This window comes from Taudactylus pleione, unplaced genomic scaffold (genome assembly GCF_031769625.1).
Source record: "Taudactylus pleione unplaced genomic scaffold, aTauple2 ptg001017l, whole genome shotgun sequence".
Lineage (NCBI taxonomy): Eukaryota > Metazoa > Chordata > Amphibia > Anura > Myobatrachidae > Taudactylus > Taudactylus pleione.
This window is the reverse complement of record NW_028285418.1, coordinates 2,038,154-2,052,183: the sequence shown is the minus strand read 5'-3', so window position 1 is coordinate 2,052,183 and position 14,030 is coordinate 2,038,154. Positions and strand designations below refer to the sequence as shown.

Genomic DNA, 14,030 nt, shown 5'->3' with positions numbered 1-14,030 from the left:
TCACTTTGCATTTAATAAGGAAATGTGAAATAAATGGGGGATGATGAGGTATGCAGTGACCGGGTGGGTTCTCTCCTCTCCTCCACAATGGGTGTGCATTAGCCATCACATGTTAAAATAGGAGTAAAATTGCCTTTACACCGAATTTCATTTAATATGCTTTTAGATGCATTTAGAAATTAGTACAATGTGCTTTGCCAGCAACAAAACAGGAGGTTTTTATCTTTTATAAACAATATGAAAAAAACAAAGATGACTAAAACCTGGTTTATATATTTATAGTGCTTCTCGCACAAAGAATTTGAAGGGGGAATGCAATTAGCCGTGAGATTTAGGGGGTTTTATATAACCCGACACTTCTGTTCATGTGCCCTATTTATAAAAGGCCAGTGCTTTTACTAGCAAGACACGGCTAGTAAAAGCACTGCCCTTTTAAATATCTGGTATAAACTCAACCTGACACTTTATAAATAAACCCCTTACTGTGGGGTTTTACGTCCCAGGTTAAGTGCATGGAGCTATTCAATTACTGTCCGTGGTAAGCCTGCGGCTAAGGAACGGTAACCCATAGCTCCCAGTTTATGTATCCGGAGCTATTCAATTACTTCCCGCTGTAATCCCCTGGCTAACAAGCGGTGGCCCATAGCTCCCAGGTTAAGTGCCCGGAGCTATTCAATTACTAGGTCTCTTGTCACTGCTCAACTTGTTCCAGGCCCTCCTCTTATTGGCTCTCTACCCCTCTACCACTGTTCCTCTACCATTTATCATGAACAGATCTAACGCAAACACAAGAAAGCGAGTGGGCTGGGATATTGCTTAGCATTTCTCCAAAGGTGATAAACCTTCTGTGACTACCGACCCTCCCTCCCCACGCCTTCTCCAGATGGACAGTGACGATTCACCTTCCTCAACTCTCTCCACCAAGGAGGACATTATGGCCTTACAATCCCTTATCACGGACCTCAAAGAATCTTTGGAAACTAAACTTGACAAAGCTGTTTCATCCATTAAATCTGATCTTTCCTCACTATCCACCAGAACCTCTAAATTGGAGTCTCGTCAAGATGCTCTCCAAAAAGCCCAGAACGAGACTCTCAGATACCTGGACCACATTATTCTAGACCTTGCTGATCTTCACACTAAAATTGAGGACTTAGAGAACCAATCTTCGTATAAGCAATATTCTGAAATCAGTATCTCCGGACAACATAAAAAGTTATCTTCACAAAGGGCCTGATTCAGAGCCGCTCGTAAGCGGCCACTCGTTCGCTCCGAGCGATGATCGCACATCTGCGCATGCGTATGGGTCATAATGCGCATGCGCCAACCAGTCAGTGCGGTCGGAAAACGTGTGTTCGCAAAATTGCGAGTGCCTGCTAATTTGAGTGACAGGATGAGGCGTTTGTGGGTGGTAACAGGGGGAGGGTGCTTGAAAACGGGGAGTGGAGATCTTAACGCAGGCGTGGCAAAAGGTCAAAACGGGCGTTTTAAGGGTGTGCATAATTAACAGAGCAGCGTCATCGACCACGTCACTTGGTTGTTCTTAGCCTGAACTGTTCGCATGATTGCTGTAGGAAAATCCAACCACAAGCACTGCAAGCAGTTCAGACGCCTTTCGATGTACTCGATTAATCTAATAAATAGCGGAGATGACGTATGATGCGAGTGGCCAGGGGGCGTCTTTACAAAATAGCGAGCGCATGTTTCGTTCGCTCGCTCAGACATAGAGGCATCAACAGACCGCAAAGAGCGAGCGCTCAATTTAAATAGCCGGCCCCTTTTTCTGAACGAGCGAGCGCAAATAGCGTCCGGCTCTGAATCCGGCTCAAAGTGTTCTCCTATATACACCCTTAATTAGGCTCTCGTCAACTACCCTTAGAAAGAGCCCACCGGGCCCTTAGGCCAAACCTTGAGATGGCGACCCCTCACGGGTAGTAATTATGCGTTTCCTGAGCTTCAAGGATAAAGAAAGAGTCCTAGCCCCAACACGCGGTAAACCACATGTCCTATATGACAATGCTAAATTTCAGTTCTTTCAGGACTTAGCCCCTATCACGATCCTTAAGCGGCAAGAACTCAGAGACCTGATGAGTGCACTACGTGACCGTGGGATTCGCTACCATTGGGGTTTCCCCTTCAAACTGCTGGTCAACTTCAACTGTAAAACTGTTGTCTTTAGGGACCCCAGGAAAGGCGAAGACTTTCTTTCTCACCTGGAAGACTCCGGCCCTCCTCCTTCCTCATCAGCATACACTTAATGATGTCTACTGTTCTCACTCTCCACCAAGTCTCAACTATGACAGATGGGGACACCATTAATTTGAGATATTATTACTTCATAACAAGTGATAGTTTCCCCCTCTTATTGGGCTCTCAAACTACCCTCAATTATCTGATTCAGTGACCACCTCATATCCTTTTCAATAGCTATATCATGTCAAGTTCTGATATGTGTAGTTGTTTTCATTGTTTTACTATATTGTAATTTGGTTATGTCTCCAATTGTTGGGGCTATGGGGGTCATTCAGACCCGCTCGCAAGCGGGTCGATGTTCCCCCACTGCGCATGCGCACGATGGAGGGAGCTCCGTCGTGCGCATACGCGAGACCCGGCGAGCGACGGGCTCTCCATCGCTCCGGGTCTCGCACCAAAGGGGGCGTGCTGTCGATGTTGATTGACAGCATGCCCCCTTTGGTGGGCGTGCCAGGGGCGTGCCTGCCAGACGGAGGCGTTCCCATGGGAACGCCTACCGTCTGAAGTCGGCCCCACTGACATCACTAGTGATGTCAGTGGGAGTGATTTTGGCTCTGATAGAGCCAAAATCACTCCTGGGCTTGCGGCAGCGAGACCCTACCGCAGGGTCTCCGTCGCAAGCCCAATGGTCGCGATGGTCAAGACCATCGCGATCATCATCATGGACGCTCGCATAAGCTGTGGGTGGTTACCCACAGCTATGTGAGCGGCCAGGGGGCCGCTCCATTTTCATGGAGGAGGGCCCTGATTCAGAGCAAGCGCTCTGGTCAGAGCATTCGGCTCTGAATCAGGCCCTATGTTCTCAATAGTTTGTGCCTGGAATACTCCAGTTGTTAGCATTTTCCACATGGGTTCTAAATTGGCCATTCTCACTGTACTTCTAACCCAATTTTAGCGCTTTCTTTGGGACCAACGAATTTCTTAGGTTTGTTCATGTAATTTGTGTTATGTTATACTTGCCTTTAATGATTATATTTGCATCTCACATGTTCACTCTTCTGGGCCTTTTCACTCTCCCGTCTCCACCTCCCTCCCTCCTGATTAACCACAGTGACAAGTCTGCTATTCCTGCTAGGCCTTTCTATTTTTCTCCCCCTGCTATGAGACCACCACTGGAGGGTCATGACTCTCTGACTCTCCCACGTTCTACTCTTTAAGTCCACACACTCCCCCCAAATAAGCGATTCTCCTTCTCTCTATAGTTTACACTTTCTAGTATCCCAAAGGTAGCACGGGCTGTCCTTCCTACTACCTTTCTGGACTTTGCAGTCCCGACTTCTGTGTGTGTCTTCCTCTGCTGGACACAAGGAACATTCATCCGGATCCTTCCCCTTTGTCCTCTCCTTACTGACCTACTCCCTCATTCCTGTCCCCCCTGCGAGTCAGAGACCCCTTACCTTACATCATTCTCTCAACTGAATCTCATCATAAAGTCGCTGATCTTCGCATCTTTGAATGCTAAGGGTCTAAATACCCCCCCAGAAGCGCTGCTCGCTTTTTAGATCCATTCATAATTTCAAGGTTGGGATTGTTCTGATACGAGAAACCCACTTTAAAGCTCTGTTGCACCCCTCTTTACATTCTAAGCATTTTCCTACTGCATTCTACTCTTCTTGCCAATCAAAGCACAACAGGTGGTGATACTAATTAACAGTAAAGTTCCCCATTGTCCAACACTCGGTCCATATGGACTCCGATGGGCGGTATATTATTTTAACCGGTAAGTTGGGCAGTCTAGAATGTACAATTGCAAATGTGTATGTGGGTGGAGATTTCAATGCCGTCCTTAATTATGAACTCTATTAATCTCCCGCCCATGCCAACACACGACCTTGCCCACTAACTCGCTCTTTGAACAAACATCTTCGGGAGATGGGTCTCTTCGATGCTTGGCGCGCCCTCAACCCTACTAAAAGGATTTTACTTTTTTCTCGATACCCCATCAATCCTATTCGAGGATAAATCTTTTTCTTTGTTTTACTCCAGCGTCCAAACACCTTTTCGGTTCCTCTATCGTCACCATTCCTTGGTCTGATCATTCTATTATTACTGCGTAATTTTTTTGATGTGCCAACGTCTCAACCTCCTTGGCGCTTAAACAAAACCTTATTGTAAATCCCTAAGTTTCAAGAGAAACTAAAACTTGCCCTTGAGGACTGTTTTTCTTTGAATACTACAGTTAGTTATGCCTCTTTTAGAAATAAAGAATACAGATCCCAATGAACCTTTCTGACTGAAGAGGTCCGTCATGTGGAAACTTATCATAAACGATGCCCTTCCTGTTCCCCATATAACCAATTGACATCCGCCAGAGCATCTCTTAATGCTCCTCTGGCTGAAAAAACTGAGCAGTCCCTACATTGGCTTAACCAAAAATGTCATGAAAAAATTAATAAAGCAGACACCCTACTAGCCAACATATTAAAAGCTCGGAAGGCCAGGACCGCCATCTCAGTGTTAAAAGTTGATCACTGCACTCATCACTATAATCCGGCCTCCATTAATTCTCTATTCAATACATATTAGGAAGACCTTTATAATCTCTCCGAACCCTCTCTCTCGTCTTCTACTACGGACACCTCGATCACAGATTACATGGCTTCGTGCAACCTTCCACATATAGACCCTGCAACTTCCTCTGCCCTAAACAATCCTATTTCTACCGAAGAAATTATCTCAGTCCTCAAAACATAAAAATCCTCGAAAGCTCCAGGCCCTGACGGGTTTCAAATTTCCTACTATAAAACTTTCCAATCCTCCCTGATACACCATTTAACCACAGTTTTTAATCATATCCTTGAAGGAGCTCCATGTCACAAAGACACAACTAAAGCTACTATTACGGTCCGCCCAAAACATAAGGTCCCTTTATTAGTGTCCATTTACTGTGACATTTCACTGCTTAATACTGACTTAAAACGTTTCTCCAAAATACTCGCAAATCGATTGAACCCACTCCTACCTTCCCTTATCCACCCTGATCAGGTGGGCTTTGTCCCGTCCAGACAGGCTCAAGACAACACTAGATGCACAATTGATTTTGTTCACTATGTTAATGTCCACAAACTTCCTTCTCTGGTGCTTGCTCTGGACGCGGAGAAGGCCTTCAATAGGGTCTCCTGGCCATTTATGTTCCAAATACTGTGCCATTTTGAGTTTCGAGGAAAGTTCCTCTGGGCCATCCAGGCTCTCTACTATAACCCTTCTGCCACAGTCTCGGCAGGTGGCTTACTTTCCGATTTCATTCCAGATCACCAATGGGACCAGACAGGGATGTCCCCTGTCGCCCCTCATATTTGCCTTCGTCATAGAGCCACTCACTAGCCACATACAGGCCAACCCTGATATAGCCGGCATATAGATTAAGCACTCACAATATACCCTATCTCTATTTGCCGATGAGATACTCCTCACACTGACAAGACCACTCACGTCCCTTCGCAACCTAGTTTGTGAACTCTCTTTCTATGGCAATTTATCTGATTATAAAGTTAACCACACTAAATCCGAAGCTCTCCATCTCCCTGGAAGTATGAGGACCCTGTTACAATCGAATTTTCATTTCATATGGAAGAGAAATTCACTAAATACCTTGGGGTTTTCATTACGAAATCTTATGATTCCCTCTGTAAAACTAACTAGACCCCCCCCATCAGATCAACCAATAGAGATCTACAACAATGGCAAACATATTTCCTCTCATGGATGGGTTGCATCAATGCCGTGACAATGAACATTCTCCCCAAACTGCTATACCTTTTTCAGACACACCCAGTACCTGTCCCTTCTCACACTCTTAACACTCTTCAATCTACACTTTGCAAAGTTGTTTGGAACAACAAAAACCCCAGAATCCGATGAGACATTCTTGCCAAACGTTCTTGGAATGGAGGACTGGGGTTACCCATTCTACATCAATACTATAATGCATCCTGACTAAGCCAGATGACTGCTTGGCACTCCTTCTGTCACATTAAGCGATGGGTCGACTTGGAAAGTGACCTGGTGGACGTACATTCAATCTCTTATCTTCCATGGACACCCCGTAAACATAGACCCAAATCCGCCTCCCTGTTTCCTGTTATCGCATTGACACTAAATAACTGGGACTCGCTCAATCAAAAAACTAAATCTTTCTTTGTACCCTTCCTCCCTAATCCCCATTTGGAATAATCCTGCACTCCCCCCGGGCCTATCCCATGCAATGGCTCGTCCTTGAATCTCGGCTGGCATTACTAGGTTTCATCATGTTGTCGGGGCATTCTCTCCTACTGTATGTCTTTCGCGGATATTCAAGAAAAACATTGGATCCCCAACTCACTCCATTACCAATATTTACGAATCTTGCTACATCATCCCCCCCCTTACCCTCACCTTATCCAATCCCACCCCCTTCGAAAGATTATGTATTTACAGACCTAATGACAAGGGAGCTATCTCATATTTATACCATTCTACCCTGGCGTTGGAGTCTCCCCTATTTTAGGCACATGAACGGGCTTGGGAATCAGACCTGGGTGAATCCCTTGAGGAGGAAGTTTGGGGTGCTATACGTCTAGCTATTTCAAAATGCTCTTATCAGCGTGGCCATCCGAGAAAACTCCTTTAAGGTATACGCCAGATGGTACTTGGTACCAGAACGCCTGCATCAGATATATCCTAACTCCTCCAACCTATGCTGTGAAAAAGGAATATTTTCTACTTCAGGGTCCATAGGGTATCCACAGGATACCTTGGGGTATAGGTGTGACGTCAGTCGCAGGGCACCAAAGAGTTAAGCTTTCAGCCTCCCAGGATGCACTAGGTCCCCCTCCTATACCCCGCCCCCGGGCCAAGGCACCTCAGTTTAGTTTGGTGCCCGGCCGGAGTCGGGTGCACCTGTTGGAGTGGGGGCTAGAAGAGCCCCTGAAGCTTATTCTTCATGCAGCTGTGGCTGCACATCTGGATGAACAGCATGGACAGTCAGTCCTGACGTCCATGCTGTCTTCCCTACACCCCGCCGGTACCAGAACGCCGGTACTGATCCGGGGATGCTGGTGGGCGTCTGGGGTCACAGCTAGCGGTGACCCCAGATGCTCCGGACCATGGCCGGATTCAAGGGGGACAGAGGTAAGCAGCGGGGTCCCGCGGTGGGTCCCCGCTGATCACATGGTCCTAAGTCCCCAGGCAGGGGGCTCCCTGGGGACTGGCTGCAGCGTGGAGCCAGGCGACCAACCTGCGCTTCCACTACCCCCTGGGACAGCGGACCGCAGCAGAGCGGTAGCGCTGCGGCGTCCCAGGGGTTAAATGCATGCCAGGGGAGCGCGCCTTCCCTGTCTCACAGCCGGCGCCTCCCCCGCTGCACACAGCCCTCTCTGCATGCTGCCGACTGGTCCTGTGGCAGCGCTCCTCCCCCAGGCCAGCCTCCTCTCTGCTCCTCGGCGGCCATCTTCTCCAGAACGCATGGTGAACGCTGCTGGAAGCGCTGGACGGAAGCATCGTGGTCTGGGTCCCCCCGCATACCTCTCCTCCGCTGTGGTCAGGTCTGTGTATGCAGCGCTGTGTCCTACCAGGCCCTGTGTCTGTGTAGTTGAGTGATCAGCGCTGTTAGTGCAGGAATTGTTATTTCTCTGCATTGTATGTGACTGTGCTAGCGCTGCTGCCTGTAACTTTTCTTCTCTAAACTGTCAGCTTTATTACTGTCCCTGTTCTTCTGCTAAAGCCCTTGCGGTGCGGTGCTGCAGGGTGGTCTCTCGCCTATTTAGTACTTAATTGGTGAGAGAGGTCACATACGTGGTGCCATCATGTCTGAAAGTGATTTTCCCCTCCGGCTACAGTGTACCACGTGCAAAGTACCGTTAGCGGAGGGGGAGGGTAGCGCGGAGGGCCTTTGCCGGCAGTGTTTGTCCATGGCGCGGCCTATTACGGTTACAGCACCGGTACAGGAGCCGCCCTGGGCTTGTTTCGCTCAGGCGTTAACAGCTTTAGTGGGCCAGTTAGCTCCGCAGCCCGCGTTTACTCCGATGGGTTTGTCCCAGCAGTCTGTGGTGTCGTCACCCATGCAGGGGTTCCCACGACAATTGGTGGTACCCCACAGTCTCCCTATTTCCCCGCTCCCGGGTTCTCAGGAGCCAGCGTGGGTTAACTCCCTGACTAGTTCTGTACAGCACTTGTCGGATGTGTTGCAAGGGGAGTCTGTGATGCGGCCTCATAAAAGGCCGGTGGCGTCTCTGTCCGCTCCTTATGAGGATGACGAAGGGACGTCTGATGATGGGGAGATTCTTGATCCTTACGATCAGGAACCTCTCCATACTAAGGACGCTGATGCTAAGTCCAAAGTATATATTCCTGGACTTATTCGGGCGGTCCGCACAGCCTTGGTGATTGAGGACGAAGTTCCCCCAGCGGCTAAATCTAAGTATGCCTTTTTCAAAGATGTGAAGGGCGATGCCACAGTCTTTCCTCTTTCGGGTCAGTTGGTGGACCATTTAGAGGAGGCGTGGAAACAACCTGGCAAAAGATACCAGCCGCAGAGACGCCTGGCGGTGGCTTATCCGTTCGCGGATAATTATTTTGCTAAGTGGGAATCCCCTCCACAGGTGGATTCTCACGTGACCCGTCTTGTCCGTAGTGCCACATTGCCGATGCCATCCATGTCCTCCCTTAAGGATGCTACGGACCGCAAGGTAGAAATCTGCCTGAAGTCCGCTTATTCCCTTGCAGGGGGGGCAGCACGGCCGGCTATGGCCATTTGCTGGGTTGCCAGAGCGATGGAGCGCTGGGCGGATTCATTAGAGGCTTCTTTTGAATCCGACTGTCCGGCCGATCAGGCGGAGTTGATTGGCAATCTCCGTGATTCGGCCACCTACATCAACGAGGCGGCTCTAGACATTAGTACTCTGGTGTCTAGAATTTCTTCAGCAGCGGTAGCTGCTCGTCGCACCTTGTGGCTGCGATCCTGGAAGGCGGACGCAGATTCCAAGAAAGGTCTGGAAGCGTTGCCGTTTACCGGAGAAGTTCTCTTCGGTCCGGATCTGGATAAGATTGTGGCCACGCTGGCGGCAGCCAAATCTGCTTGTCTCCCGTCGGCCGCTGCTCCTTCTGGTTCGGGACCATCGTCCTTTCGGTCATCTAGGGCCCAGGGCAGGCCCAAACCACAGTTGTTTCCTCGACAGGCTGGCCCTAAGAAATCGGTCAAGCCCCGGAAGCAGGCATGGAGTACCAGACGTCCGGCCCCCAAGCCAGATGACAAGCCTGCGGCCTGACGGTCCGGGCCTCCCTTTGGGGGATCCCAGGGTGGGAGGCCGCCTGCTACAGTTCGCCCAGTGTTGGTCGACCACTACGACAGACACTTGGGTTCTGGAGGTGGTTTCCCACGGATACGCCCTCTCCTTCCGGCACAGACCCCCGGCTCGCTTCTTCACCACGGGTCTCCCATCAGACCGGAACAAGGCTACGGAGCTGCGGAAGGTATTGCACACTATGCTCCAGGCTGGAGTTATAGTGGCGGTTCCATTCTCCCAGAGGGGCCAGGGTTTCTATTCAAATCTATTTTTGGTACAGAAACCCAATGGGTCATATCGTCCGATTCTCAACCTCAAAGCACTCAACAAGTCTTTGCGGGTCCCGAAGTTTCGGATGGAGACCCTACGGTCCATCATTCTGGCGCTGGAACCTGGGGACTACTTGGTGTCATTGGACATACAGGACGCTTACCTGCATGTCCCTATTCTTTGGCGCCATCAACAGTTCCTCAGGTTTGCAATCCGCAGCGACCACTTCCAGTTTCGGGCATTACCTTTTGGCCTGGCAACAGCACCACGTGTTTTCACCAAGGTGATGGCGGTCATGGCGGCTTCTCTGCGGCTGCAGGGAGTCCGCATGTTGCCGTATTTGGACGACCTGTTATTGGTGGCAGGATCTCCAGAGCTCCTGTTACGCCACTTGGACCTGACCATTGCACTGCTGCAACGGCACGGCTGGCTAATCAACTGGCAGAAGTCCACTCTAATCCCGTCTCGGAGGATTCTGCATCTTGGAGCCTTATTGGACTCGGGACAGCAAAGGATCTTCGTGACGGAGGACAAGATCTCTGCTTTACAGTCAAGGGTGCGCAGTTGCCTGCACAACCGCCGGGTGTCCTTACACTCGGCGATGAGGTTACTGGGCTCCATGGTGTCGGTGTTCGACATGGTGGAATACGCCCAGTTTCACTTCAGACCTCTGCAGCACCTGATCCTGTCCAAGTGGAACGGGCTGACTCAGTCTTTGAAGTCCCAGACGATTGTGCTCACCCAGGACGTTCGCCTGTCCCTTGCGTGGTGGTTACAGACGACCCACCTCAACAAGGGACGTCCGTTCTGGGTTCCAAATTGGGTCCTGTTGACAACGGACGCCAGTCTTCGGGGCTGGGGAGCAGTTTCGGGTCCACACTTGTTCCAGGGCAGGTGGACGCCGACAGAAGCGGAGCTTCCAATAAATATCTTGGAACTCCGTGCGGTCTTCAATGCTCTCCAGCAGGCACAGCGATTTCTCCAGGGTCGCCCGGTGCAGGTCCAGTCGGACAACGCTACCACCGTGGCCTACATAAACAGGCAAGGAGGAACTCGCAGTCGGGCGGCTCTCGTAGAGGTCTCTCGGATCCTGGTTTGGGCGGAGCGCAATCTTCCGGCCATATCAGCGGTCTTCATCCCGGGAGTGCTAAATTGGGAGGCGGACTTTCTAAGTCGCCAGGACGTTCATCCGGGGGAATGGTCCCTGCACCCGGACGTTTTTCAACTACTGGTGGACAGGTGGGGTCTTCCAGAAATCGACCTCATGGCGTCCCGGCACAACAACAAGTTGCCGGTGTACGGGTCTCGCACAAGAGACGAAGGGGCGTCTCTGGTGGATGCTCTGTCCGTCCGGTGGACGTTCCGGTTCGCATACCTGTTCCCTCTGGTCTCCCTTCTTCCACGGGTAATCCGGAAATTCAAACAGGAAGGAGGGACGCTCCTGTTGATAGCTCCCGCGTGGCCCAGACGGCACTGGTTCTCAGACCTTCAGGGTCTGTCTGTGGACATTCCTCTGCGGTTGCCGCTACGACCGGACCTTCTGTCTCAGGGTCCTTGCCTTCACCCGGACCTGACTCGGCTGTCTTTGACGGCGTGGCTGTTGAGACGGCCATGCTGAGGTCCCGGGGGTTTTCCAGCTCTGTGGTGCGTACCATGTTACGAGCTCGGAAACCGTCTTCCGCGAGGATATACCATCGCGTGTGGCATACGTTCTTCCAGTGGTGTCGACCGAGAGGTTATGCACCGCGGGAGTTTCGTCTGTCTCGGATTCTCGCCTTCCTGCAAGCGGGACTAGATCATGGGCTTCGCCTTGCTTCTTTGAAGGTACAGGTTTCGGCCCTATCTGTCTGGTTTCACCGTAGGATTGCTACAATCCCGGATGTGCGCACCTTTATGCAGGGTGTTCTCGCATTCAGCCGCCCTTTGTTCCACCTGTGGCGCCTTGGGATTTGGCTGTGGTCCTGAGGGCTCTCCAAGGACCGCCGTTTGAACCACTGGGCTCAGTGGATCTTAAATGGCTAACAGCTAAGACTGTTTTCCTTCTGGCCATTGCTTCGGCCAGACGTGTTTCTGAGTTAGGGGCTCTTTCTTGTAGACCCCCTTTCTTGGTTTTTTATGGGAACAGGGCAGTGCTCCGCACTCGGCCCGAGTTTCTTCCCAAAGTTGTTTCCCAGTTTCATGTTAACGAGGAAATAGTTGTTCCGGCCTTTAACTCACCGGGTCTTTCCGTGGGTGAGGCCTCTTTGGATGTTGTGCGGGCCTTAAGGACTTATGTTGACCGCACTTCTTCGTTTAGGAAGTCGGACGCTTTGTTTGTCCTCTATGGCTTCCGTAAAAAGGGTTGGCCTGCTTCAAAGCAAACTTTGGCAGCCTGGATCCGTATGGCTATTTCTGAAGCTTATCTTCATGAAGGCCTACCGGTCCCTCCTTCTCTGAAGGCTCATTCCACTAGGTCTGTGGGTCCTTCGTGGGCAGCTCGACGTGGTGCCTCGGCAGTTCAGATCTGCAAGGCTGCTACGTGGTCTTCTGTCCATACCTTCGTGAGGTATTACAGGTTTGACACCTTCGCCTCTCAGGATGCTTCCTTCGGGCGGCGGATTCTCCTTTCTGCACAGGAGCGTCCCCACCCTTAAAGGATACTGCTTTGGGACATCCCCAAGGTATCCTGTGGATACCCTATGGACCCCGAAGTAGAAAATATGAGATATGGTAAGAACTTACCCTTGTTATCTCTATTTCTACGAAGTCCATAGGGTTCCACAGGACTCCCGCCCTGTCGCACCTGTGCTGCAGATGGGCTTTGCTCTGGTCACCGGTTTTCCGTCTCCCTCTGGTGAGAATGTGATTCTTGTATGTGTCCAGATCTTTGTTCTCTCTCTTCCTTCTCCTCCTCCGGCCTATGGCTTGGTAACTAACTGAGGTGCCTTGGCCCGGGGGCGGGGTATAGGAGGGGGACCTAGTGCATCCTGGGAGGCTGAAAGCTTAACTCTTTGGTGCCCTGCGACTGACGTCACACCTATACCCCAAGGTATCCTGTGGAACCCTATGGACTTCGTAGAAATAGAGATAACAAGGGTAAGTTCTTACCATATCTCATATTTTTTTCACATTTGGTGGACATGGCCCTTAATCGTCCCATTTTGGAATATGAACTGCACTTTCCCAAATTATTAATCCTCCGACCTCCCTGTCCCCTGCCAATCTACTACTCTGCGCTCCGGTTATCCCTAATGCTTCCAAAAAAATTGCTTCTCCATATATCTTGTGCAGCCAAATATCAGTAAGGCCGTAATTGGAAAGTACAGAACACTCCCAGTTTGTATTGAAAATGGAGTACAATACCAGTTTACAGAATAACACTGTTCAAAGGTTCCAATCCGTTTGGAATCCTTGGTACTCCTACCAAATTACACCCCTTCCAGGTCTTGGTTAATGCTTCTTCGATTATCTCTTCTGCGTTTATAAATTTTTCTCCCCGACTCGCTCCCCCACACCTTTTCCTCTCCCCTCCTCTCTCTTGCCTCCCTCCCCACTATTTCCACCCCAGCCCCTACCTGCCCCGGTTAATACCATTGACCCAATATGATTGCATCATCTGTAATTGTTCTCGCTCTTTTCTATGCGTCTACATTTTTTCGCTGTTACATTTCAGCAGAAAAAAATATGTATCTAAATCTCTACTCTGATTTGCTATGTACTGACATTCCATGATTATTATTTCACTAACTCATTGTATTCTTGATTTTGCTCAATAAACGAATACAAAAAAAAAAGTAAATCTTGAAAGTACCAAGTTCTCGGTGTGAAATAAATAATCCCACATAGAACTGTACGTAATAGACGCTAATGTCACAGATGTAGCGGAATACTGTAACAATGCGTTGCCAACCCATGACTTTACTTACTGACGCATTTAGATTAGTTAGGTTCCATAGCTAATCAAAACCAGCTAAAGTACATATTAAATCCAGTCTGCCACAGAATCTGTATTATGTACTGTATGTGTGTCAGTAATTACAGGGATTATTTGGCAATTTTGCTACTTTACTTGAACTGGTTTTTAATCCTACTGAAGTGCCAGAACCCTGGTCATTTAAAAAAAAAAAAAAAAAAGTTGATTTAAGGCCTACAAGCCGATGTTAGCAGCCGCCATGACAGAGGATATTGCAGATTGGCAGAAGCGAGCAGATCTAGATCAGTACCTCTACTCGCTATGTCTGTGCTAATGAATTGTTCCGTTTGTCC

General features: G+C 49.7%; 1 protein-coding gene across 1 annotated transcript in view; it reads left to right on the top strand.

Annotated features, from left to right (window-relative positions):
* Positions 1-14,030, top strand: part of PLCL1 (phospholipase C like 1 (inactive)) — a 341,707-nt gene that overhangs the window by 196,804 nt on the left and 130,873 nt on the right. The gene's annotated exons all lie outside the window — the stretch shown is intronic.